Genomic DNA, 24,324 nt, shown 5'->3' with positions numbered 1-24,324 from the left:
GCGTGCAGAAATTGGGAGGGGGGTTATAAATCATCTCTGAATCGGTGTTTATGATAGGGGTGATTAGGTCTGACTACAATTGCCTCACTGCATTTTTAGAATTACATCCCAACTTAAATTCCTTACACATTTAGAAGAATGTGACGTCTATGCATATTCCTTAACCCTCTGAAAACCCTGAACGTTATTCTAAATTACATCTTGTCATTTCTTTATTATCAATAATCAAATTGAATAAGTTTTGTAATGTTAATGTTTACATCACATATCCTGAGCCGACTTTATTTCATGTTTTGGTCTTAGTCTCCTTGAAAACATTCTGGATGTCCATATTTGACACAACAAACAAACTACTGGAACTGTCCATAGAGCTCTCTCCAGCAATGAGACTGTCTCCCTACCTAAGTACAGGTGTCATCAAGTTGTCTTTATGACCCTCATTAGGGAGACGCCATGTTCTATTGAATTGTCCCACACCAGCTGGATCACAGACATATGATATTTCTTAATATAAGAGAAGATTAAATATACTATGTATGGCTCTAGTTCAAAGTTTCCCTTCCTCATGTTGCAGACCAACTTGAACTTCAGGTTCCTTCTGGTTCTGATTGAATTGACCTTCCCTGTCTTGAATGGTCACTACGTGGAACATCCAGCAGTAGGACAGATTTAATACAGTTTAGCACTGTCTTTTTACCCCTTAGCCTAGTCATACTCACAACCGAGTGTCCTCTGTGGCTCCATCTCGTCAGTGTTGTCTCTATTGAATTGACATAGAAAACCTTTCTGCATATGAAAGCCTGGTTGAACCAATAATGCATTGGCTGTGTATCATCAATCATATCCAATGATGACTTGTATATTTGATATAATTTCAATTATTTTCAATGGTTATTTATGTTTTATTATCATCAATTCTATTTTTTTGTTTTGTTTTGTTTTTGTTTTTTGCTTATGTTAGTTCATTTTTATAGTTTGTCTTAATAACTAACTCAACTAATACTTTTCTCTTATTCTCTCACTTGTCTGAAGTGATTGAAAAATAAATAGAACAGTAAAAAAACTGAAGTTATTTCTTTATGATTCTATTTTATTTATCGTTTTATTTTTCATGTCAAGATTATCGTTTGTTCTCCACCCATAAGCAATATCACGGTTATATAAGGGCACTTTCTCATACAACCTTCTGGTTGAGGATCTTGCTCTTTATGAAATGTAAATGAGGCCGGGCCCGAAAGAATCTTGGGACTGAAAAGACTGAACAAAAATCTGTGACCATCATGGGAGTACCAGGTATTGTATAAGTGCAGCAACAGATGCGTGTGAGATTTCTCTGCTTAATCCGTAGGATAGTAATTGTTTTTTGTTTTTTTGTTTTTTTTTTGTTTTTTTTGTTTTTTTTTGCCTATTCAAGCGGGTGAATTGCCTCTGGCCTCCTGCGTGCAAATTGTTGAAAATACAGGTTTTTGTTTGGACCTTGCAGAGCAATGGGTTCAGTAGCATGCCATGGGAAATCATCATGTAGGCTGAAATAAGATAATGCTTTAAACACATCCTGCTTTGATGTGAACACAAAGAGTACAGCTCAAACTGTACAGCCCTCCAAACACTCCAAGGAGCACAATGAAATATCACTGCTTGAGAAATTGTGGAGAATTCTCACCTCCAACCCATGCAGGGAAACTGTTTTTTTCTTTTCTTTTTTTTTTAACCATAATTCTCACATCTTTGTTCATGAAAGAACCAGGAAAGAACCAGCGTCGACAATGCCACTGTCGACAGAAAAGGATCATGGTGGGTTCATTTTGAGGCATGTCAGCTTTCACTAAGGGTTCTACAAACGTGATATTAACAGCTTCATTCCGGCAACATATACCCAAGGACAACAGAGGCATTTCTGGACAGCAGACCCGCCATTACAGAACAGTGTGTTCGTTGAGTCAATAAAAACTTAGATCCACAAAGAGGATTATGATCTCAGACTGCATAGTTTGGAGATGCTTCCCTTAGTTCTTTGTCTGCCTGAATAATTTGTACAGTTGACCACGAACCTAATTCTCTCTAGTAAGTAGGCAATATGTTAAAATATTTCACTCAATCTGTTTGAATTACAGAGAGTGTGGCTGCCTCCTTCTGTCCCCTGTCATAAAACTGTTTCTGACTAGCCTATGTGTGTTAGTAGAATAAAACTGTTTCTTAATTGGTTTTGCTTTGGACTCTGTCACTGAAGTCGTATATTGACACATTAAGTTGTATTATTAAGCAATTCATAGTGAGAGAAATAAACTTAAATAGGATGTTGCTTTACCCAAATTATTTTGGATCATGTATTATATACAAAGGAATTGCTTCTTTAAAATTTGTCTCTATGGACTTGAATCTGAAATGAAATATTAGACAATTTTGAAAATAGCTCAAAACTTTTTTTTTCTTTTTTCTATCTATAACATTCATACCAATCATACAAAACACGCAACATTCAGCTTGCAATGATCAGTCTAACCAGCTGAGGAATAAATATAGAAAGGGCCAGGTACAGAGAATGATGTGGAAAACATGCACGCAAAGGAAAATGTCATGACGGGCACTGTATTTTCAAGCCATTTGCAAAGTTAAATTCACTTTGTACAATTCAGCTTAGGAGACATTCACTTTCAAATGGCAGAATGAGAGAAAGAACGAAGCGCAAAAAATAAGGTAGAAGAAAGAAAAAAAAACCGGAGCAGACAAAAACAACTTGTTCATTTGCAACAGGCCTGTTGACCGGTGCCAGAATTAAGCACAAAATAACATCAGTTGCAAATGGAGAACATTTTAATTGAAACCGAAATGTGGACACGGGTAGGGAAAAAGGAAATAAATAAATAACCCAGAAGGCATTATCCCTGCTGTAAGGATGGTGTAAGAGGATTTCTGGATTTCCCACAGTCTGTGCCATATGCTGTACTGAAGCTACACCTTTCCAGTCTCACTGGCCAGCAACGTCTAAGTCCCAAAGTAAATGAAACCTCATTGATAATCTCCCAAAAACCTTGTTCAGTTAGGGCTCCTTGGTAAGCTGTTATCGAACACAAACATCAAGCGAAACTTCGCTCAAAAACAAACTAGATCAGTGAATGTCCAGTGTCTTAATTTACTTTCCTCAGAATAGAAAAATTTTGTCAATGAAGCGGTTATTTCTTTAAGGGCAAGTTAAAACATTTTGTACTTACGTGAGTCTGAGATTCACAAACCTTTTCATAGCACAGGTATTGAGCTGCTATTTTAATGTTCAACAAGAGCTTATCCTCTGGTACCACAATGAGCGCTACACATGTATCCGCTTCTTTAAAGTTCTATTGGGTTTTGGCTCGGCTACCTAATCCCTTCCCAGCTCCCTCACTGGCAGAGACAGATAGAATCAAGTCATCAATAACACTTTGTTTGTAGAAGACAGATGACTTAGTTCAAGAATCCCCTTAGTACAGCATGGGATAAAAAGACATGAATGAATTTAAAAATAAGCTCATGACAATTTCAACTGAGCTTTTTTAAATACTTGAGCTGCAATTCAATCAATTGCAGCAGACTTGAGATTTTTTTCATCGCAATTGTACCCATATCGTCTTGATTTGGGCCTGGCCCTGTGAAAGAAGCTGACAACAAGCCAAGTTGCATTAGCCCTTTGTCTTAACTCAAAGACATAGCTTCATTTCTGCTCTCCTCCTTCTCAGGAACCACAGACCCTACGTGTTGGCAACCACGACGCTGCTCTCCCTCTCTGCATTCCTCAGCACTGGACTGCAGGATCACAGCTACATAACAATGAGAAGCTTTAGGCCCATAACTTCATCATGTCGCACAGAGGTAGGGTTTCCTCATGCTCTCTTTAAGATGCACAATAACAGTGGTTGTGCTAAAAAAAAAAAGACCTTAGAGCAAGCAACAGTCTTTCACATTGGCTAAAACTATCATATGCCATATCCCATGGCATATGGAACAGTTGTATTTTCCTAAAAATTTGCCACTGGGTGTCTGGGTGGAATGACGGTCTATTCCGTTGCCTACCAACACGGGGATCGCCAGTTCAAATCCCCACGTTACCTCCGGCTGGGTTGGGCATCTCTACAGACACAATTGGCCGTGTCTGCGGGTGGGAAGCCAGATGTGGGTATGTGCCCTGGTCACTGCACTAGCACCTCCTCTGGTCGGTCGGGGCGCCTGTTCAGGGGGGAGGGGGAACTGGGGGGAATAGCGTGATCCTCCCACACACTATGTTCCCCTGGTGAAACTCCTCACTGTCAGGTGAAAAGAAGCAGCTGGCGACGCCACATGTATCGGAGGAGGCATGTGGTAGTCTGCAGCCCTTCCCGGATCGGCAGAGGGGGTGGAGCAGCGACCGAGACGGCTCAGAAGAGTGGGGTGATTGGCCAAGTACAATTGGAGAAAAAAAAAAGGGGGGGGGGTCCCAAAAAGAAAGTATGTGCCGCTATGTGAACCATAAATGACGTAACAACAGCAGATCACTGTGAAGTTCCCTCACAACAGGTAAGAACTTGCTCAGTGCCGGGGCTTCTTTAAAATTGCTCTGACAAATCCAATACTGCATAGATGTACGTATTTAAAATGTTTAAAGGGCATCTGTTGGTGATTAATAAGAAACAATTGTGTAGATCCAGAAAGGACACATTTGGACATCAGTGATTCAAACACAGTTCCGTCTACTTGTAATATATCAAATGTCTGAGTTTTTAAGAAATTAAAGCATTTAAATCCTGCTTGGTAAGAAACATCTTGCATCGCATCAGATGCCTGGCCCTTAGGCCTGTTGCCCACTTGTAAGGACTCTTTTTAATCTTTCATTCCTCCATTGCTCACTCCTCAGCACTCTGACCCTTGGTAACACCCAAAGAGGATTAAGTGAAAGCAAAGTTCAAAACTTGGTTGTTTTTGCAATGCTTGATTCTTAATTGACTCATGGCTATTGCTGTTTATCTGCTCCTGTTTATCTGTTTAAAGCTAACCCATATCCACTCACTTGTCCATCCATTTCCAAATCTACTCAGGCTATCTATGCAAGTCTCCTAATCATTCTGGAGTTGTCTTAATCTAATCTTCTGATTTGAAGTGCGTCTTATTTACTTGTTTCTTACATTTCCCTTCCCTTGTGGGGAGTGATCACAACTCAACTCTAGACAGCCCAGAACCTTGGTTTGACTCTTTTTTTTGTTTTTTGTTTTTTTTTTTCATTTTTGCCTTTATTGGATAGAGGAGAGTGGCAGACAGGAAACAAGGGGAGAGAGATGGGTACGACATGACATGTAAAAAAGGTCACTGGCTGGAATCGAACCAGGGACGTTGCAGTTATGTGGCATGCGCCATAACCATTCTACTATGGGGGGGGGGGGCTTTGGTTTGACTCTTATTCAACAAAGATCCAATTGCTTGATAAACATCAAAAGGAGTACTTCCATGTGTACAAAGCTCCCAGTGATATATCGTCACCTTCTTAATATAATGGCCTAAGTCATATTTTCAAGTTTTTCAAAAACAGAATAAACTGACAAATGTTGTTTCAGTTTCAGTTTATTCTGTTTTTGGAAAAACTCGAAAATATGACTTTGGCCATTATTTTAAGAAGGTGACGATATATCTATGCTGTCGCAGTTAATATGATATAATCGTCATCAGAATTGCTAGACATTCTACACAAAGCTGGTATACACCGATCAGCCAAAACATTAAAACCACCTGCCTCATATTGTGTAGGTCCCCCTCGTGCCACCAAAACAGCTCTGACCTATCAAGGCATGGACTCCACCAGACCTCTGAAGGTGTTCTCTGGTATCTGGCACCAAGCTATTAGCAGCAGATCCTTTAAGTCCTGTAAGTTGTGAGGTGGACCCTCTATGGCTCAGACTTGTTTTTCCAGCACATCCCACAGCGAAGCAATCAGATTGAGATCTGGGGAATTCAGAGGTCAAGGCAACACCTTGAACTCTTTATTGTGTTCCTCAAACCATTCCTGAACAATTTTTGCGGTGTGGTAGGGCACATTATCCTGCTCAAAGAGGCCACTGCCATCAGGGAATACCGTTGTCATGAAGGGGTATACTTTGTCTGCAACAATGTTTAGGTAGGTGGTTCATGTCCAAGTAACAGCCACATGAATGCCAGGACCCAAAGTTTTTCAGCAGAACATCGTCCAGACCATAACACTGCCTCCGCCGGCTTGCCTTCTTCCCATAGTGCATCCTGGTGCCATCTCTTCCCCAGGTAGATGATGCACATGCACCTGGCCGTCCACATGATGTAAAAGAAAATGTGATTTATCATTCCAAGCCACCTTCTTCCATTGCTCCATGGTCCAGTTCTGATGTTCACTTGCCCATTGAAGGAGCTTTCGGAGGTGGACAGGGGTCAGCATGGGTATTCTGACCAGTCTGCAGTTGTACAGACCCATACGCAGCAAGCTGCAATGCACTGTGTGTTCTGACACCTGTCTATCATAGCCAGCATTAACTTTTTCAGCAGTTTGAGCTACAATAGCTCTACTGTGGGATTGGACCAGATGGGCTAGCCTTCACTCCCCATGTGCATCAACGACCCTTGGGCACCGATGACCCTTTCGCCGGTTCACCAGTTATCCTTCTTTGGGCCACTTTTGGTAGGTACTGTCCACTGTTTACTGGGAACACCCCACAAGACCTGTCGCTTTGGAGATGCTCTGAACCAGTCATCTAGTCATCACAATTTGGCCCTTGTCAAAGTCGCTTAGATCCTTACATTTGCCCATTTTTCCTGCTTTCAACACATCAACTTCCAGAACTGACTGTTCACTTGCTGCCCAATATATCCCACCCCTTGACAGGGGCCAATGTTACTAACTTACCTGTCAGTAGGTTTAATGTTTTGGCTGATCGGTTTATATGCTATTTCAATTTGGATATTATTCCATGAGCCCTGTGATGGCCTGGCGGCCTGTCCAGGGTGTCTCCCCGCCTGCTGCCCAGTGACTGCTGGGATAGACTCCAGCATCCCTGTGACCCTAAGAGCAGGATAAGCAGTTTGGATAATGGATGGATGGATCTTCTTCCATGAGTGCTGATATTATATGTTATTCACTGAGGCTTGTCTAAGAAAATTCAACAACTAATAGGGCTTCAGCTGTTCTGTGGCTTCTAAATACTGAAACGATTGCCCACAATTCAAAATTTGGTATTGATCTCAGATAAGCAAGAATCAGAAACAACGTTGCCACACATACGAAATGCTCTTGATTGTACGTGAATGAAAATACATGCAAAACAGTCTTAAGGCAAACAAAACTGGCAGCTGGACCCCAATAACTTAGGTAAAGTATATGCAAACATGTCCATTCACCACAATTTAAGATGTGCTGTTTTCACACTGTTCAGTTTTTAGGAACAGATAAATGAAGAATTCAAGCCCTGTATCGTTCTCTTAGTACGTTTGAAAAACTTATCAATGCCATCAATTGTATCTTTTCTCCTTCAGACAACTGCAGCTGAAGAGTTTATTTCAGCTCAGTCACAGGTCACTCACATGCTGCCAGTTAATACAGATGAAGCTTGACTTTTTGCTCAAGATCTTACTGATTTATTTCTAAAGTGTAGCTAGGGCAGACCTTTTAGCCCCCAATGAGTTAAAAAAAAAATTTAAATCTGAGAGGGGCACTTCTCTAGCCGAACAGTTACAGCACATACCACATGGTCACAACCGTCGCCAGTTCGATTCCAGCCAGTGACCTTTGTTGCATGTCTTACCCCTCTCTCTCTCCCCCCATTTCCTGTCTGCCTCTTCACTATCACTGTCTAATAAAGTTGAAAATGGCCAAAATAATAATCTTAAACAAATAATTTTTTTTTAAAAAGCCTGAAGTTCTCAGGCTGGTCCATCTCACTACTCTAAATTCTGGACTGATGACTACATACAATGTGTGGAGTTTTTGACTCTGGAAAAACCCTCTGCAAAATCCATGAGCTTTAAAAACTTAAAACAGACTGGTTTATCATCCATCCACCCATACATCCACTTTCTATTCCTGTTGGGGACTGGATCCTATCCACACATACACTGGCTAGAAGAATGAAAACACACACACACACACACACAAACAGGTTGCCAGTCCACCATAGGGCATACATACACTCCCCTCACTTACGGGTAATTTAGAGTCTCCAATTAACCATGTGAAACTGGAATGCATAAAGGAAACCGGAATATGGGGGCAACAGGCAAACTCCACAAAGAGCACCTTCCACAAACCCAGGAGCATCTTAATAGTAATTATTGCATTAATATGCTTATCATTATTGTTATTATTATGATTATCATTAGTAGTAGTAGTAGTCATCGTAGTAGTAATATAATTTGTAGTAGTAGTTATAGTATTAGTATGCCGATTTATTTTAATTCTTCAAATTTGAATAAACAAAATATTTTCCAAATTCAAACTCTGAATGAATTTACTCTGGTGACATGAAAAAACATCCCCATCCACATTTATCCAATAGTGTCTGACATTAATGGCATGAACAGTCACGTGACAGCTGATGTTATGATAATATAATAACAGTTCTTTATTAAATCAGTGCCTATGAATGCAAAACATTGAAGGTACCATGTAAGGTGCCTTAGGCACAGCTTGATATACTCCGTAGTCAGCTTCGAACATGGCATAGTCAGTATGAGCCAAGTGGCAACCATAAAATCTGATTTTAACATGCAGTCCTTCTGCTGGCCGCTAGGTGCTGGCTCAAAAAGACTCCGGATATGTTGAAGCCAATGGGAAAAGCCTCAACTTCTCTCAGGAAATACAAAGTCAACCCCCCCCCCCCCCCAAGAAGTTAGGGTCTCATTCGCTAATTTCACCTCTCCAAAATTGTCTTTTGGTGCGGATTTTGAAAATGAATGTTCATTAAGAGAATATAAAGACTTAAAGATTGGTATGTTTTGGGGCGTGGCTGCCTTGATTGAGAGCTATCTCTCTCTGGATTGCCTTGATTGACAGGTGTCTCTCTGCATCTGAAGCAGCACCCACCTCAGCTCCATGTCGTGGCCCAAATTTAGATGTTCTTGTTATGAAATCTGACAAGATGGCAGGCAGCAAGCGTAAACACATAATCAGGGCTACAAAAAGAGACTCTTCGGAAAACTATGGGTGATGTCACAGATGCTACATCTATGTTTCATACAGTCTATGGTTTAGGCGAATGGATTTTTTTTTTCCTGATAATATCTACTATCGTGGAAGGTAGACAACTGTGTCTGGTCATAATTGATCTAATTACTTGCTTGTGGCAGGCAGCAACTTAAAAATCAAGCTGACTGTAACGACATTACAACAGTATTTCTGTCCCTTGGAAACAGATAGCACACTGATGAGAGGATGGCCTAGCAACTAATTACTGAGTGAAAAGTCTAGCTCAAAAACATCTATCAAGTTTAACCCAGCTGGAAAGGACAGTGGACTGACAGCTTTATTTATTGATTTAAAAAAGAAAAAACACATATTATGTTTTGCTGTTTTTCACATTATTGCACAACACCACAATATGAATGTTCCTCTTTGCTATCCTATCCAACAGTTAACTGTTAGCCAGCAAAACAGCTACCCGACAGTGTCCACAAGTTCAAACAGACAAGTGAACCACTTCATCAACTTACAAAGTGTTTCTATTTTATTATTCCATTTCTCAAACAATATCCCGTTAAAGGCATCTGATGACCTTTTGCATTCAGTTTCAGAAAAGTGATAAGGTGATTACACAATTTGATAAGTATCTATCATCCCAATTTTGATCATACCCTGGTGACAATAACCAGATAAAACCATTTACATAACCGTTTCTAAAGTCACAGTAATACTATCATCGGGTTATGATAAGGTTATTAGTTTGCGCTGAAACACAGACAATGTAAAAAAAAATCATCTAAGAGTTCTGGAAAGCTCTCAAAGAAAACAGATTGTGAATTTCAGGCTTGCCATAATATTAGATATCACAATTAAGCAAGCAAAAAACAAAGTCACTAACTAATCAACTAGTTAAATTTACAGGTTCACAGTTCTACAGTTGCATTTCCTCACCTATTAAGATTATTCGGAAGCAGAATAAGTAATATAAATTGACTAAAATTTTGACATTTTGGTGGACTTCCTAGATACCATAGCTCCCTCTAATATGACTCTCTACAAGATATTCTGTGAGGTGATAACTTACCTATCAAAAATATACATATATATCTTTTTACCTGTCAACCCATTTTGCTAACCATGCAAAAAAGGGGGAACATTTAAGGACAGTACCACACAAATTGAGCAAACATCAGCCAAAACTATGTATCTTTGAATGAGATTCTGTCTTTTTTCCTTCAGCCTGCAAATCTGTTATAGTACACAGCGCGAGCATGTTGTTGCAATTATCAAGTGATAAAACCTTAATCAGGGAACATGTGAGGTATGTGGATCCGAGTAAGGACTTAAATGCTTCTTCTGCATAATGCTTTCACTGAAGCACCCTATCTACATTACATATAAAGGTACGTAGGATTTAAATGAATGACTGTTGAATAACAGAGAGAAAACACTAAGATGATATTTCCTAAATAAGGAGGCCAAAACATTATTCCCCCTGGTGCAGTCCACCAGGAGTCCTTCAAAAAGTAGAGCATGTGTACATTCACATAAAGTCCTTATATTCAAATCTGAGTCAAGAAAGCCCTTTGGCAACAGTCCTAGTGAAGTACACCAAAGAGTTAAATTCCAGTGCGGAGCAAAACTGTTCTTCAAATTCAGCTGGCAGCCAGCCTTGCTAGTCATTCTTCGACTTGATGTGTGCTTCAAGAATCTGGCCCAAACAGACTATCTGTGAGCCAGAATCCCAAACAAACAGTCTGGGAGAAAAAAAAAAAAAACCCTGTTGGCAGGGGAGGCATGTTTACAGGGCTACTGTACCCCAATCTTGCAGGCTTTCTATTAGGTCACTTTACTTTGCAGTCTCCGGAAAAACAAAACAAAATGAACAGTGCTGTCAAAAAACTACTCATCATTTTCTTTTTAAGATAGCTATATGTGTTCTTGATTAAAATGTTGACAAATAATATTGCCAATTTTGGGTGTCTGGGTAGCGTGGCGGTCTATGCTGTTGCCTACCAACACGGGGATCGCCGGTTTGAATCCCCGTGTTGCCTCCAGCTTGGCCGGGCATCCCTACAAACACAACCGGCCGTGTCTGCGGGTGGGAAGCCGGATGTGGGTATGTGTCCTGATCGCTGCACTAGCGCCTCCTCTGGTTGGTCGGGGTGCCTGTTCGGGGGGAGGGGGAACTGGGGGGAATAGTGTGATCCTCCCACACGCTACCTTCCCCTGACGAAACTCCTCACTGTCAGGTGAAAAGAAGCGGCTGGTGACGCCACATGTATTGGCGGAGGCATGTGGTAGTCTGCAGCCATCTCTGGATCAGCAGAGGGGGTGCAACAATGACTGGGACGGCTCAGAAGAGTGGGGTAATTGGTCAGGTACAATTGGGTAGAGAAACGGGGGGGGGGGGGTTTAAAAAAAAATAACAATAACAATAATAATATTGCCAATTTTGGGACGCTTGTCTGTTATTAGCAAAACTCGCCATTTGGGGAAAATTTCATAAGACCACAAATGTTGATGGGATTACATCGTCTGCTGTGGGAGCGGCTCTGAAGTGTTCAGTTCCAGACAGGCACGTTTAGCTTCAACCAACCAGTGGCATCACTCCTACTGTATGCCATGTGAGTCTCACATATGAAGGATAAAACTTGTATGTGAGTCTTTGAATGTGTTTTCTTGTGCCCATGTGTTTGTGTTTTACTTAGGGCTTGAGTGTGTATGTGAATGTAAGCATGTGATATACACATGATGAATGGGTGTCTTAATGTGTCTTGCTGACTGTGTGGTGGAGTTTCTCAGGGTGTATGTAATCTAGTGTAGCGCTCAGATATTCCTTAAAAGCAACCGATATTTCCGAATAAGCCGCTGAATTAATGAATATGTCACAGGGTTTTCCACTTATATAGAACTCTTGTTGTAAAGTTTCTTTTTTTTTCTTTATTTGAATAAAAAAGCCAGCGGGGTTTTTTTTCTAATAAAAACAGCACTTGTGCTGCTCTTGTTACATGAATAACCTTTCAGCCTTGTTGAAAAAAAGCCACATAATGAATTTAGTCAGGTATTAATGTATTCTAATTATAATTCCAGCATTACTCTGTCGTACTTCTAGGATTAAAGATTTTCATAGGTTTTTTTTTCCCTCCGCCAAATCAGCAAATATGTCAGGTCAACTCATTTTATAGTTCTGGCAGTCTGCCATTTCTAGAATTAATGTAATCACATGAAAACGATAAATTATAACAAAAATGTCCTTCCTGTGTTGTGTAACCCTTCAGTAGTATTTCAAGAATATGGACACATTGGTGCCACTCACAGCCCAAACACATGCTCTCCTTGGAAATTCAAGTTTCCATGGCAATATGCTTTTCAACAAGAATCCCGGCTGCTACATCTTCTTGTGAAAGCATGACGACTATTTAGAGATGTTGAGCAGCAGTGGACAAAAAAAAAATAAATCTGAAATTGGCTTGATTTATGAAATCTTCCATACATTTTAATCAAGGAGACCTGCAAGTAAACAAAAAAATATATGGGGGGGGGATTATACTTCAGAGAGCAAATGCTGTTTGTAAGATCATTGCAAGGCGGCTGTAACATTAATTAAATGTATGGTTGATGAGTAGTGCAAACATAAATTGGAAACATCCCAATGTGCAGGGCTCCGAAGGGTCGTCTCAGATTACCAGAGAAATAGAGCTGAACCAGAGTGGCAAACTTGGCCTCCAAAAGAAACCTAAACTAACTTTAGGCATCTGTCAGTTCATATTGGGGCGTCCAGGTAGCGCAGCGGTCTATTTCGTTGCCTACCAACACGGGGATCGCCGGTTCAAATCTCCATGTTACCTCCGGCTTGGTCTAACATCCCTACAGACACAATTGGCCGTGTCTGTGGGTGGGAAGCCGGATGTGGGTATGTGTCCTGGCCGCTGCACTAGCGCCTCCTCTGGTCACTTGGTCGAGGCACCTGTTCGGGGGGGAGGGGGAACTTGAGGGGAATAGCGTGATCCTCCCACGTGCTACGTCCCCCTGGAGAAACTCCTCACTGTCAGCTGAAAAGAAGTGGCTGTCGACTCCACATGTATCGGAGGAAGCATGTGGTAGTCTGCAGCCCTCCCCAGCTTGGCAGAGGGAGTGGAGCAGCGACCGGGATGGCTTGGAAGAGTGGGGTAATTGACCGCGACAACAGGGGAGCAAAAGGGGGAAAATCCCAAAAAAAAAAAAACACTTGCTCATATTATGTCTATTTAGGAGTGTGTTTGTGTGTGTGTGTGTGTTTTATATGTGTGTGCGGGCACATGTGCATGTGTGTTTGGGGGGAGGGGTTTGTCTTCTAATAGGATAGCATAATAAAGCTGAGTGAGTTTGAGTTGAAGCATATAATAGAAGGAGAAACACTAGAGATGTCTTCTTTGCTCAGGCAGCTCGTGTGAGGTTATTGTGATGAGAGGAATAAAGGTGTGTTGATGGATACCATATCAGGGCATGATGCCTCTCGGAGCACCTGTTCAATGTTTCAAATTTAACACATAAGAGCTAGGATTCCCATATGAGCACCTCACCATCTGTTTCTGAAAATTTTGATTTTTTTCCCCCACTATCCAACAACTGTGCATGCTTTGGTAAACAAACACACGCACCTCAGGGTTTGTGTATTTCAACGTTTCCATCCACAGAGTATGAATACAATCAGTGACTTCCCCGTCTTATTGAAAAAAATGGCTATTCACTTAGCTGGTACTACATCACAGCCAAGGAAAGACTGGAATGAGAGAAAAGACAGGAAAATGAAGAAGGAGCCAAACGAGTCCTCAGAATGAGGACAGGAATAAATGACAGGTGTGGTTAATTTTGTTTAGGGGCCGAAGAACAGAGACAGAATCTCGGCTGCTCCCTGATTATTAAAAACATGTTGGTCGAGAAAAGTAAGCATGACTGAAACGCCCCTTAAAGAAATCTCTTTAATCAATTAGAGCGAAGAGCATTTAGTGTTATCTGAACATGCCAACAAATTTTTGATGTGGATGTTAAGGGAGTCCTCTCTGCATCTTATCATCAATGAGAGCAACAAAGAACCAGCTAATGAGAGGGTAAAGATAAAGACTACATGTAGGCTTAACCAGTACTATTCATACTAAATTTACAAATATACACTTAGTAAAAGTATGTGGCAATGATGTTTCTGCTAAAAGACACATAATTTAATTTCTAGACTTGTTTGGGTTTTATTTTGACATCACTAAATGAATAATTCGAGAGCAGATTTTTAAGTATTATAATTCATTAGAAAGGAAAACCAAGCTAATGTGGCGTTATAGAGCAACCTCGCAAAAACTATTTGTTGATTTGCTGTTATCCCTGTGCTCTATGGAATCCTCAAGAGTCCACACACACACGCACGCACGCACGCACGCACGCATGCACACACACACACATCTGAGTCACTATTCTTTCAATGCTATTTAACAGTCAGCCAAATATTCCCTTCATACATTTAGATTGCTCATCTCTCTTCAGCATCAGATCATGTTTTTCCCATTACGTTTACTTGACCCTCTACGTTAGTACATTAGACAAAGCTTGATTTGATTCAGAGGGAATAAGTATGGTTATGTGACCGAATGTATTGTGACTTACTTCTTTGCTAACCATGGCGAACTGAGCAAATGGAGAGGGCATCATGGGGCCACTTAGCTCAGTGACTCACCACTGTATACCAGATACAGTTAGGCATGGGAGCCTTGACAACTGTGAGTCATGTACATACAAAAGGATGTCAAACTGTTAACTTGATAAGTGAAGATACAAAAATATTTGAACCAAATACCAGTGCAGAGCGCAAGCAGCAGATGCAGTGTATCTTGGTGTGTCCTGCATTACCTGCTGATGACCAGGTATAAGCCTTCCTGCCTTACCATCATGTCTGGCTGCAAAAGTTGCTTTAAAGTGTCTCAAAATCACAACTTGATAAACTGCACTGACAAGAACACTGGGCTTTTTCCTCTAATACCACTGAAGCGCTTGAGATATTACATTAACTCAAATCATTGGAGACAAATGTGGAAAACACCGACTATCAAGTAAGCAAATAAAACTTAACCTCTTGTCATGTTCACCCTCTACACATAACTAGATATGCATTCAATACAGGTCAACAACTTGCCACATCCCCACCTTTGCCCATATATTACTCCATGGTTCCTATAGATTCCAGGTAAAAATTCAGATGGAATATAAACTATCTAGCAATGTAATAAATGTACATGTAATGATTAAAGAAACCTGAGGGCCCTAATCTATTTGAATTCATATACACTACCGTTCAAAAGTTTGGGATCACCCAAACAATTTTGTGTTTTCCATGAAAAGTCACACTTATTCACCACCATATGTTGTGAAATGAATAGAAAATAGAGTCAAGACATTGACAAGGTTAGAAATAATGATTTGTATTTGAAATAAGATTTTTTTTACATCAAACTTTGCTTTCGTCAAAGAATCCTCCATTTGCAGCAATTACAGCATTGCAGACCTTTGGCATTCTAGCTGTTAATTTGTTAAGGTAATCTGGAGAAATTGCACCCCACGCTTCCAGAAGCAGCTCCCACAAGTTGGATTGGTTGGATGGGCACTTCTTTGAGCAGATTGAGTTTCTGGAGCATCACATTTGTGGGGTCAATTAAACGCTCAAAATGGCCAGAAAAAGAGAACTTTCATCTGAAACTCGACAGTCTATTCTTGTTCTTAGAAATGAAGGCTATTCCATGCGAGAAATTGCTAAGAAATTGAAGATTTCCTACACCGGTGTGTACTACTCCCTTCAGAGGACAGCACAAACAGGCTCTAACAGGTACTATTTAATGAAGATGCCAGTTGGGGACCTGTGAGGCGTCTGTTTCTCAAACTAGAGACTCTAATGTACTTATCTTCTTGCTCAGTCATGCAACGCGGCCTCCCACTTCTTTTTCTACTCTGGTTAGAGCCTGTTTGTGCTGTCCTCTGAAGGGAGTAGTACACACCGGTGTAGGAAATCTTCGATTTCTTAGCAATTTCTCGCATGGAATAGCCTTCATTTCTGAGAACAAGAATAGACTGTCGAGTTTCAGATGAAAGTTCTCTTTTTCTGGCCATTTTGAGCGTTTAATTGACCCCACAAATGTGATGCTCCAGAAACTCAATCTGCTCAAAGAAGTGCCCATCCAATCAATCCAACTTGTGGGAGCTGCTTCTGGAAGCGTGGGGTGCAATTTCTCCAGATTACCTCAACAAATTAACAGCTAGAATGCCAAAGGTCTGCAATGCTGTAATTGCTGCAAATGGAGGATTCTTTGACGAAAGCAAAGTTTGATGTAAAAAAAATCTTATTTCAAATACAAATCATTATTTCTAACCTTGTCAATGTCTTGACTCTATTTTCTATTCATTTCACAACATATGGTGGTGAATAAGTGTGACTTTTCATGGAAAACACAAAATTGTTTGGGTGATCCCAAACTTTTGAACGGTAGTGTATATATATATATATATATATATATATATATATATATATATATATATATATAGATAGATAGATTTTCTGAGTGAAATTGTTGTGTAAAACTGCTCTTCCTTAGAGCAGGGTGCCAGCTTTTATGGAGGTTGAACTGGTTTATAAGTAGTAGCAAAGAAAAGAGGGGAGGGCTAAGACTTACCCAAACTTTCAACACTTAGAGAAGCCAGGAAATAAAGGATCATTCACCTGGAGAAAAAAAAATATATATATATATCATATATACATATGAGGATATAGATCAAAGCACTAATAAAAAGCAATTAATCATGAAAGAACAGCTTCAAAGACATAATCACATTATTTTGGATGAGATGAATTTGAATCAAGTTTTATTGTGCAGGTTAAGCCGCAGTTAGCATAGTAATTATTTCATTTCGGTTCCATGTCACTTGCTTGCATTAAAAAAAAAAGTTTCCATTCAACTAGAAGACCTGCAAACTTTTGACTGCAGGGGATGAATTCAAAAATTACAATTGTGACTGAAATTTCTATTTCTGGTGTTGTGTATGTCCTACATTCTGTTTAGATACAGGTAAGGGTGGGGGTGGACTGATTTTTGTCTCCAGGGCCCAGAGATGTGTACTCTCCTTGTTGAGGAATGCTTTTGTTCTGATAAATTGATGTTGTCAGTTTCCCACATTGCCACAGTGTGGCAAATACTATAGGGAACAGTAGTGGGAACACTAATGCTACATACGATTGGCATCAGTCAATGTGACAGTTCCTGTTTTCTTTGGAAGGTGGGGGTGGGTGAGGGGGGGGGGGTCGAATTTTCTAAATCTGAACTTCCAAGTCTAGGAAGCAAGAAGAAATAGGAATTAAGGCACCCACACTCCCCTTTTCCCCCAAGAACAGGAAAAGCCTTTGTACTCACATCATATGTAATTCTGGTGGGTGCCAATATATTGTGATATTGATGCCTCCTGCACACTTTTTTTTTGTGCATGTTTTGAAAACAAGCAACAAACAAGTAGCTATTTTCCCAACTTCACAACAGTTTCTTTAAGCTGCACTTACGTTAAGGAACAAGTATAACCTGGAAAGGGACATTTCTTATTCCAATGTATACTCTCCCAATTCAAACACACTGTCAGAGGCGCTCATGAGGAGTTTGGTTGCAAATTGCATACAGTAGCCAATAATTTGAATCAACATTTAAAATTACCAGTTAAATGTTATTGTTGACCTATTTATCAATCTATTTTCAATAGATTTAAGTATTTCATAGCACACATTTGGGACAAAATACAATTTGTAGCACATAGTTTCAGAGGATCTGCACATACGAAATTGACTCCATCCATGACACCCTCCTCACAAAACGATTATTTTCCTAGTCAAATATCAAAGAAAGTAAGCAGGTTTTCAAAGTCTACCGCAAACTGAGCTGCTGGTGTAATACAGATTAAACAAATCTAGCCTGGGAGGACCCGAAAGCCTCGGCCAAAAGTTGGGAAAGCAGTAATATGAATGCCCTAATAAATTAAAAGAACCTCTGATAAATTACTCATGGCCTTAAGCCACAGCCGAAATCCATGGCTGGAGGGTGATTTCATTGCAGCTAGGCCATAGTCTCTAGTCGATGCACCCATTCTGTAAATCCTCATCACTGGAATAAAACAATCTCATCTGTACATTATTTTCTATTGTTGGGTGTGACCTAAACACAACTGCATCTAAATAACCATCTGTTGCCTGTCTCCTAAAGAGGACATTTATCGTAGACCAGAACCACCAGATTCTTCACAATCAATCCTCTCAACATAACAGCCCTGTTTTCAGACAAGTATTTTTTCTTTCTTTCTTTGATTTTTTTTTTACAATGTCAAATGAAATGAAACAATTCTATTCAATGGCAAATCCATTAAGATAACTTAGGTTGGACAATTTTCATCCCAGTAGCCCTGTGTAAAAAATTAAAAAAAGGATAAATACTCAAGTTATCTAAGCCATTAAACGTTCAGAATCAGAGCCATTTGCTATCAAAAATAAGTGATCATTCAAGTACATTAGACCATTAACAAAATTGTAAAGACTCAGACTCTGTCAAAGAAATGTAATTTAGGCCCTGAAAAGGTCTTTATGCTCTAGGGCCGTGATGGATGGGTGTCAGGCACCCTGGTTTTTAATTCAAATACATAAATCCTGAAAACTGGTATGGGTCAATAATGTTAAGTCATGGTAAAGAAGTTGGGCACTACAACAGGAAAAAAAACCTCACATTAAAAAAAACAACAACAAAAAAACACTACTAGAAATACATATGCTGTTGTCTCCTCGCCTTTTTTTTTTCGTGATGGTGAGCTGTGGTGCTGCTGCACGGTGGACCAATCTGTTATTTTAATGGACTATGTGAGGGTTTTGGCTACTCATGTTGTCTTTTTACGTCTCAAAGAGGGATGACCCAAACATTCTTCACATACAGATCCTCCAAAGCTAAGGAGTGGCGGCTGCATTTTCCCTCTCTGGACACAGTTTCTTCCTAAGTGCTGCTTCAACAGACAGATTGATGGAGCCTTAATGTTTACAGCCCCAAAAAGGTAGACCAAACCGATGAAAAATACATATCCGTGAAAACACCTTGGCCTTCTCTCCAGGCTTCACGGTGTATTTTTAACCACTTCTTTACAGTGCGAGAGCAAAGTAAAAGGCTTGTTCAGGTTAAATAAATTCACGTTTCCTTTTCTAAACCAGGTACAGTACTAATGGCCTTACAGGGATCTGCCTGAGGGCAGACTTGAGTGCAGCGAATTTCACAGGTCAGAAACAACTCACTCATCTGACGTACACTTTGCCCTGGCTTACAATTCAGAGTTTCAGCCGGACAAAGGACACAGCCGTCCTCACTTCCTACAGAAGTGAGAAGCCTGGCTGGCCGGGTCATTGTAGTTGATCTCCAAGGACTTCAATATCATTTCTGAGTGCAACTAATCTAATCTATGATTTTTTTTTTATTATTCTTATACTAGAAAATGAAGTTATGAGAACTTTGTTCTCAGTAACAATAAATGTGACTCTTTTACTACTGCCATGCCTCACTCTTTAGTGAATGTCATGATGTCCTTTTTATTGAAATACTATGTAAGCCATGCTTGAGTTACTGGCATTTGCTGTATTCATAATAAATACCCATCGTGAGTTTTTCTCTTGCCTTTAGTTTTTTTTTTTTTGTTTCTGTTTTTTTTTTTTTTCAGAACTGAGAATAACTTTGTTTTTGTGCTGGTTTATTATTTTTGGATTTTCCCCCCCTTTTCTCCCCAGTTGTACCTGGCCAATTACCCCACTCTTCCAAGCCGTCCCAGTCGCTGCTCCATTCCCTCTGCCGAGTCCGGGGAGGGCTGCAGAGACTACAACATGCCTCCTCCGATACATGTGGAGTCACCAGCCGCTTCTTTTCTCCTGACAGTGAGGAGTTTCACCAAGGGGATGTAGCACGTGGGAGGATCACACTATTCCCCCAAGTTCCCCCTCCCCCCGAACAGGCACCCCGACCAACCAGAGGAGGCGCTAGTGCAGCGACCAGGACACATACCCACATCCGGCTTCCACCCAGACACAGCCAATTGTGTCTGTAGGGACGCCCAACCAAGCCGGAGGTAACACGGGGATTCCGGCCGGAGATCCCCATGTTGGTAGGCAATGGAATAGACCGCTACACTACCCGAACACCCAAACTAATCTAGTCTTACTATGATTTTTTAAATTCTTATACTAGAAAATCAAGTTATGAGAACTTTGTTCTCGGTAACAGTTAATCTGGCTCTTTCACTACTGCCATGCCTCATTCGTTAAGTGAATGTCATGATGCCCTTTTTATTGAAATACTATGCAAGCAGTGTTTGAGCTGCTGGCATTAAACTGTTGCTGTATTCATAATAAATACCCATCACGAGTTATTCTCTTGCCTTTAGTTTTTTTGAATTCAGAACTGAGAATATCTTTTGTTTTGGTGCGGTTTAATATTTTTCTTCATAAATGTTTGCGCAAATTCCCATGAGATGGTAAATGGTAGAGACATGACATTTTACCCATTGATTGGGAGTTGTGTGCAAGTGCTGCCCAAGAAATATGACCCCAGTCGGCCTGATGGGGCACTATAATTAAAGGTCAACATTGAAAAGTCATAACTACTACGCCGTAAGTCATTTACACGAAACGTGACAGACATCCAGTGGTATTTCTGGCTTTTCTGGCACCCTACGTGAGATCTCTGACCCCCCCCCCCCCGCCACCCAAAAAAGTGCCATCTTCAGGGGAAATAAATAACACTTTAATTTTACCATTAAAAGCAAAATAAATAAAAATGCAACAGCAGGTGTGCAAAAAAGGTAAACAAAAAAAGAGACTCAACATACTGTGCGGTTATAAATAAATAATTAAAAACATAAAATAGATAAAAATAAATTCAAAATATTTCGTAATGTGCATTCAAATATTTAACAACAGATGCATCTCTCTCGTCATCTCACTCATAACAAATGTCTTAATGTGTGTTATTTGTTTTATTTCTATATTACTCAAAATACATACTAGACTGAATTGCCCCCAAAAAAATTTCTTTTAAGGAGCAGGTGTGGGGGGGTAGTCGGCGCCCCCCCCCCGCAGGTGGTGCCATTGGCAACTGCCTAGGTTACCTATGTCTAGAAACGCCCCTGTAGAAATCCATCTACAGGGGCATCTAAATTTGAATCAAGAACCACTAAAGTCTGCCTGACTGGATTTTCCACCATTTTGAATTTTTTGAAAAACATTTTTGACATCTTCTCCTAAACCGTACATCCGATTGCTACCAAATTTTCTGTGGATCATTATTGGACCAAGCTTAAAAAAGTTCCATAAACCTGTTGATATCTTATTTAATTTTCAAGATACTGAACCAATGAAATTCAAAAGGGCGTGGTTCAGCACATAAATAGATCAAAGTCAGCAACCATTTGGGCCAATCATCACAAAACGTGCAGGATATTTCGATACAAGTACCTGAAATATACCCGGAAATTTTCATTCAAATCCACCACTAGGGAAGCCACACATGGGAAAAAATTGCATGTTATAACACAAATCAGACTATAAATCAGAAATGTTTTGTCCAATTACAAAACTCACAGAATATGTTTCATAGCAATGTTGAACGACATTTCTGTGAATGTTCTCATTCATCCAGGTCATGGTTAGCCAAGGAGTTGAATCAAGTGCAACTAGACGTGTGTAAAACTATTTTGAAATCCCTCAATAGGGGGCGCCACCAGTTCCAAACACATGCATGGGCATGTTGCAAATTTGGCCATAAATCAATGACAGTTTGTCCAAACATCCCCAAGCTTGCTGGATAAATTTAATTCAATTGTTAAAGCTTTCAACTTGTAATAGGCTATGTTGGCTTGAACCCCAGAACCACTGCTTGCAGATATATTTGTTTAAGCAATGCCACCTCATAATATTCAGGTTTACACCATTTATATTTGCCTTCTAGTTATTCTGTTGTTTTGGTCTGTCATTGAGTTATGACAAATGTTGAAACAGGCCTAACCATACTGACATGTAATTGATGTAAAGCTATAGCAGCTCTTACACAGCCAGTTTACAGCATACTGATTTAAAGTATGTATGCCAATCCCAAAGTCTGGTGTTGACAGTTTAATGATGCGGAAAAACTGATTCTATTTTGCCCAGTGATCCCAAACTAATGGTCTAAGTCTGCACTGTTCAGCTTAAGAAATGGATCGGAACTTGGTATTGGCCATTACTCAAAAATCCACACTCTGAATCGGTATCTGCAGTTAAAAAGCAGTATTGTGCATCCCTAATTCTCATATGTTTATGCATCAGTAAGGCTCAAAATTCCCCTCTCTGCTCTAATGAATACCAAGCGGGTCTAGAATCAGATCAGAATATTTTATGTTGACCCTCTAACCTTCTCTCCTGTCTATAGGGGGAATCAGAACTTCAGGATTTAAAAGATATATCTTTATGTTCATCCCCTTCCTATTCTACCTGCCACCTCTCTTGTAATTCAAAACAGTGTAATATTCATTACAAGAAGCTGCAGTATGTAACACTGAACATTCCAGTGCAAATCCTTCCGCCTCTCCAAATCACCTCCGAGTCTGCATCGCTCGTCAACCCTTTACACTCATACAACCCCTTACACTCATACAACCATGAAATGTCAAAGCGAAACTCGTGAATCCATGTAAACAAAAAAACAAAAACAAAAAAACATTTTTTTACGCGAATCTCTTAGTTACACTAATATCTTTGGTGTGAAGTGTTGTGTATGTGAGTCCGTGTTTTGGGTTTTTACGACAGTTGACAGCTTTACGGGAGTGTACGTTGTGAAGTAAAGAATGTTATGTTGCATTGAACTACTGTGTGGACCTCCAGTTTTGTTGTCAGCTCACTGAATATAACATTGGCGACGAGAGATGGCTGGGTTTAGGCTAACGCCACCGGCACCATTCTTGGCTGTGCCCGGCGAACCTCCATTCTCGTGGACCGCCTGGTTGGATAGTTTTGAGACTTATCTGGACTCTATGAACTTTTCCGACATTACCGACAAGCGGAAGACAGCAATACACCACCACTGCCTCGGTCAGGAGGGACAGAGAATATGTAAAGCAATTTCAGAAACCGTTTCCCCAGTTGCCTCCTACGCAGACCTGGTCCGGTTGCTCCACAATCATTTCGCTGGTAAGCTGCTGGTCCTGCAACGCCGATACCGCCTGAGGAAAAGAGCCCAGCTGCCTGGTGAGTCGGTCACAAGCTACGTGACTAACCTGAGGGAGCTAGCGGGCCATTGCAGTTACGGTGAGCTGCGTGATGAAATGGTCAGAGACCAGCTAATTTGTGGGACGTTGTGTGACGAGACGAGGGAGAAACTGCTTTTGAAATCAGAAGATTTGTCACTTGAGGACGCCGTCAAAATAGCGCCCCAGGTCGAGTCAGCGCTAGAATGCGCCTCTATGTTAACCAGTAACCCGCTGCGCACGCAGCAGCTCCAGCCAGCGCCACGCCCTCCTCAGCACATAGCGTGGATTCGGACAGTGATATTCTCGTGCAGCAGACACACAGGCAACTTAACAGGTGGTGTTGTGGCAATTGTGGGGCTAGCTCTCACAATACTACTAGGGCGCGGAACTGCCCGGCTCAGGGACAGAGATGCAAGAACTGTAACAAATTTAACCATTTTGCCAAAATGTGCCGCTCAGCCCCTGCTAGTAGCACTGTTCAGGCCAAGTCTCCAACGAACCCACTTGACCACACTGCGATTCCGCATATTTCCAGCTACCATCTTGCATTCAAATCCTGCACTGTGCAGCTTGGGGAAATAGGCTTACCTCTACTACTGGACACTGGTGCTGCAGTTTCGATGCTCAACCTTGACACTTAAAAGTTTTTTGCTCATATGCCACTTAAACCACCTTCCAGTGACCTGTGTGGTTATGGCAGCTCTAAGATCACAGTAGTAGGCACTCTCCAGCTCCCTGTGCATTACGGCACCACTCACCTGCCACCCTTCACATTCCACATCTCCAAGAGGGGCGCTAACATCCTAGGCCTTGACCTATTCACTGGGTTGGGCTTCCTGCATGACGCCAATGGGGCGGCTATACTTCAGGTCACCACCACG

At 40.8% G+C, this 24,324-nt stretch overlaps 1 protein-coding gene across 4 annotated transcripts in view; it reads right to left on the bottom strand.

Annotated features, from left to right (window-relative positions):
• Positions 1–24,324, bottom strand: part of lpp (LIM domain containing preferred translocation partner in lipoma) — a 210,677-nt gene that overhangs the window by 155,020 nt on the left and 31,333 nt on the right. For all 4 annotated transcript variants that reach the window (XM_056276295.1, XM_056276294.1, XM_056276298.1 and 1 more), the window contains one exon: positions 16,834–16,880. The gene's annotated coding sequence lies outside the window, so the exon portion shown is untranslated. The remainder of the gene's footprint in view (positions 1–16,833; positions 16,881–24,324) is intronic.

The sequence above is a fragment of the Lampris incognitus genome, chromosome 3 (genome assembly GCF_029633865.1).
Source record: "Lampris incognitus isolate fLamInc1 chromosome 3, fLamInc1.hap2, whole genome shotgun sequence".
Classification (NCBI taxonomy): domain Eukaryota; kingdom Metazoa; phylum Chordata; class Actinopteri; order Lampriformes; family Lampridae; genus Lampris; species Lampris incognitus.
Note: the sequence above shows the minus strand (reverse complement) of the source record. Positions and strands in the feature narration are given on the sequence as shown.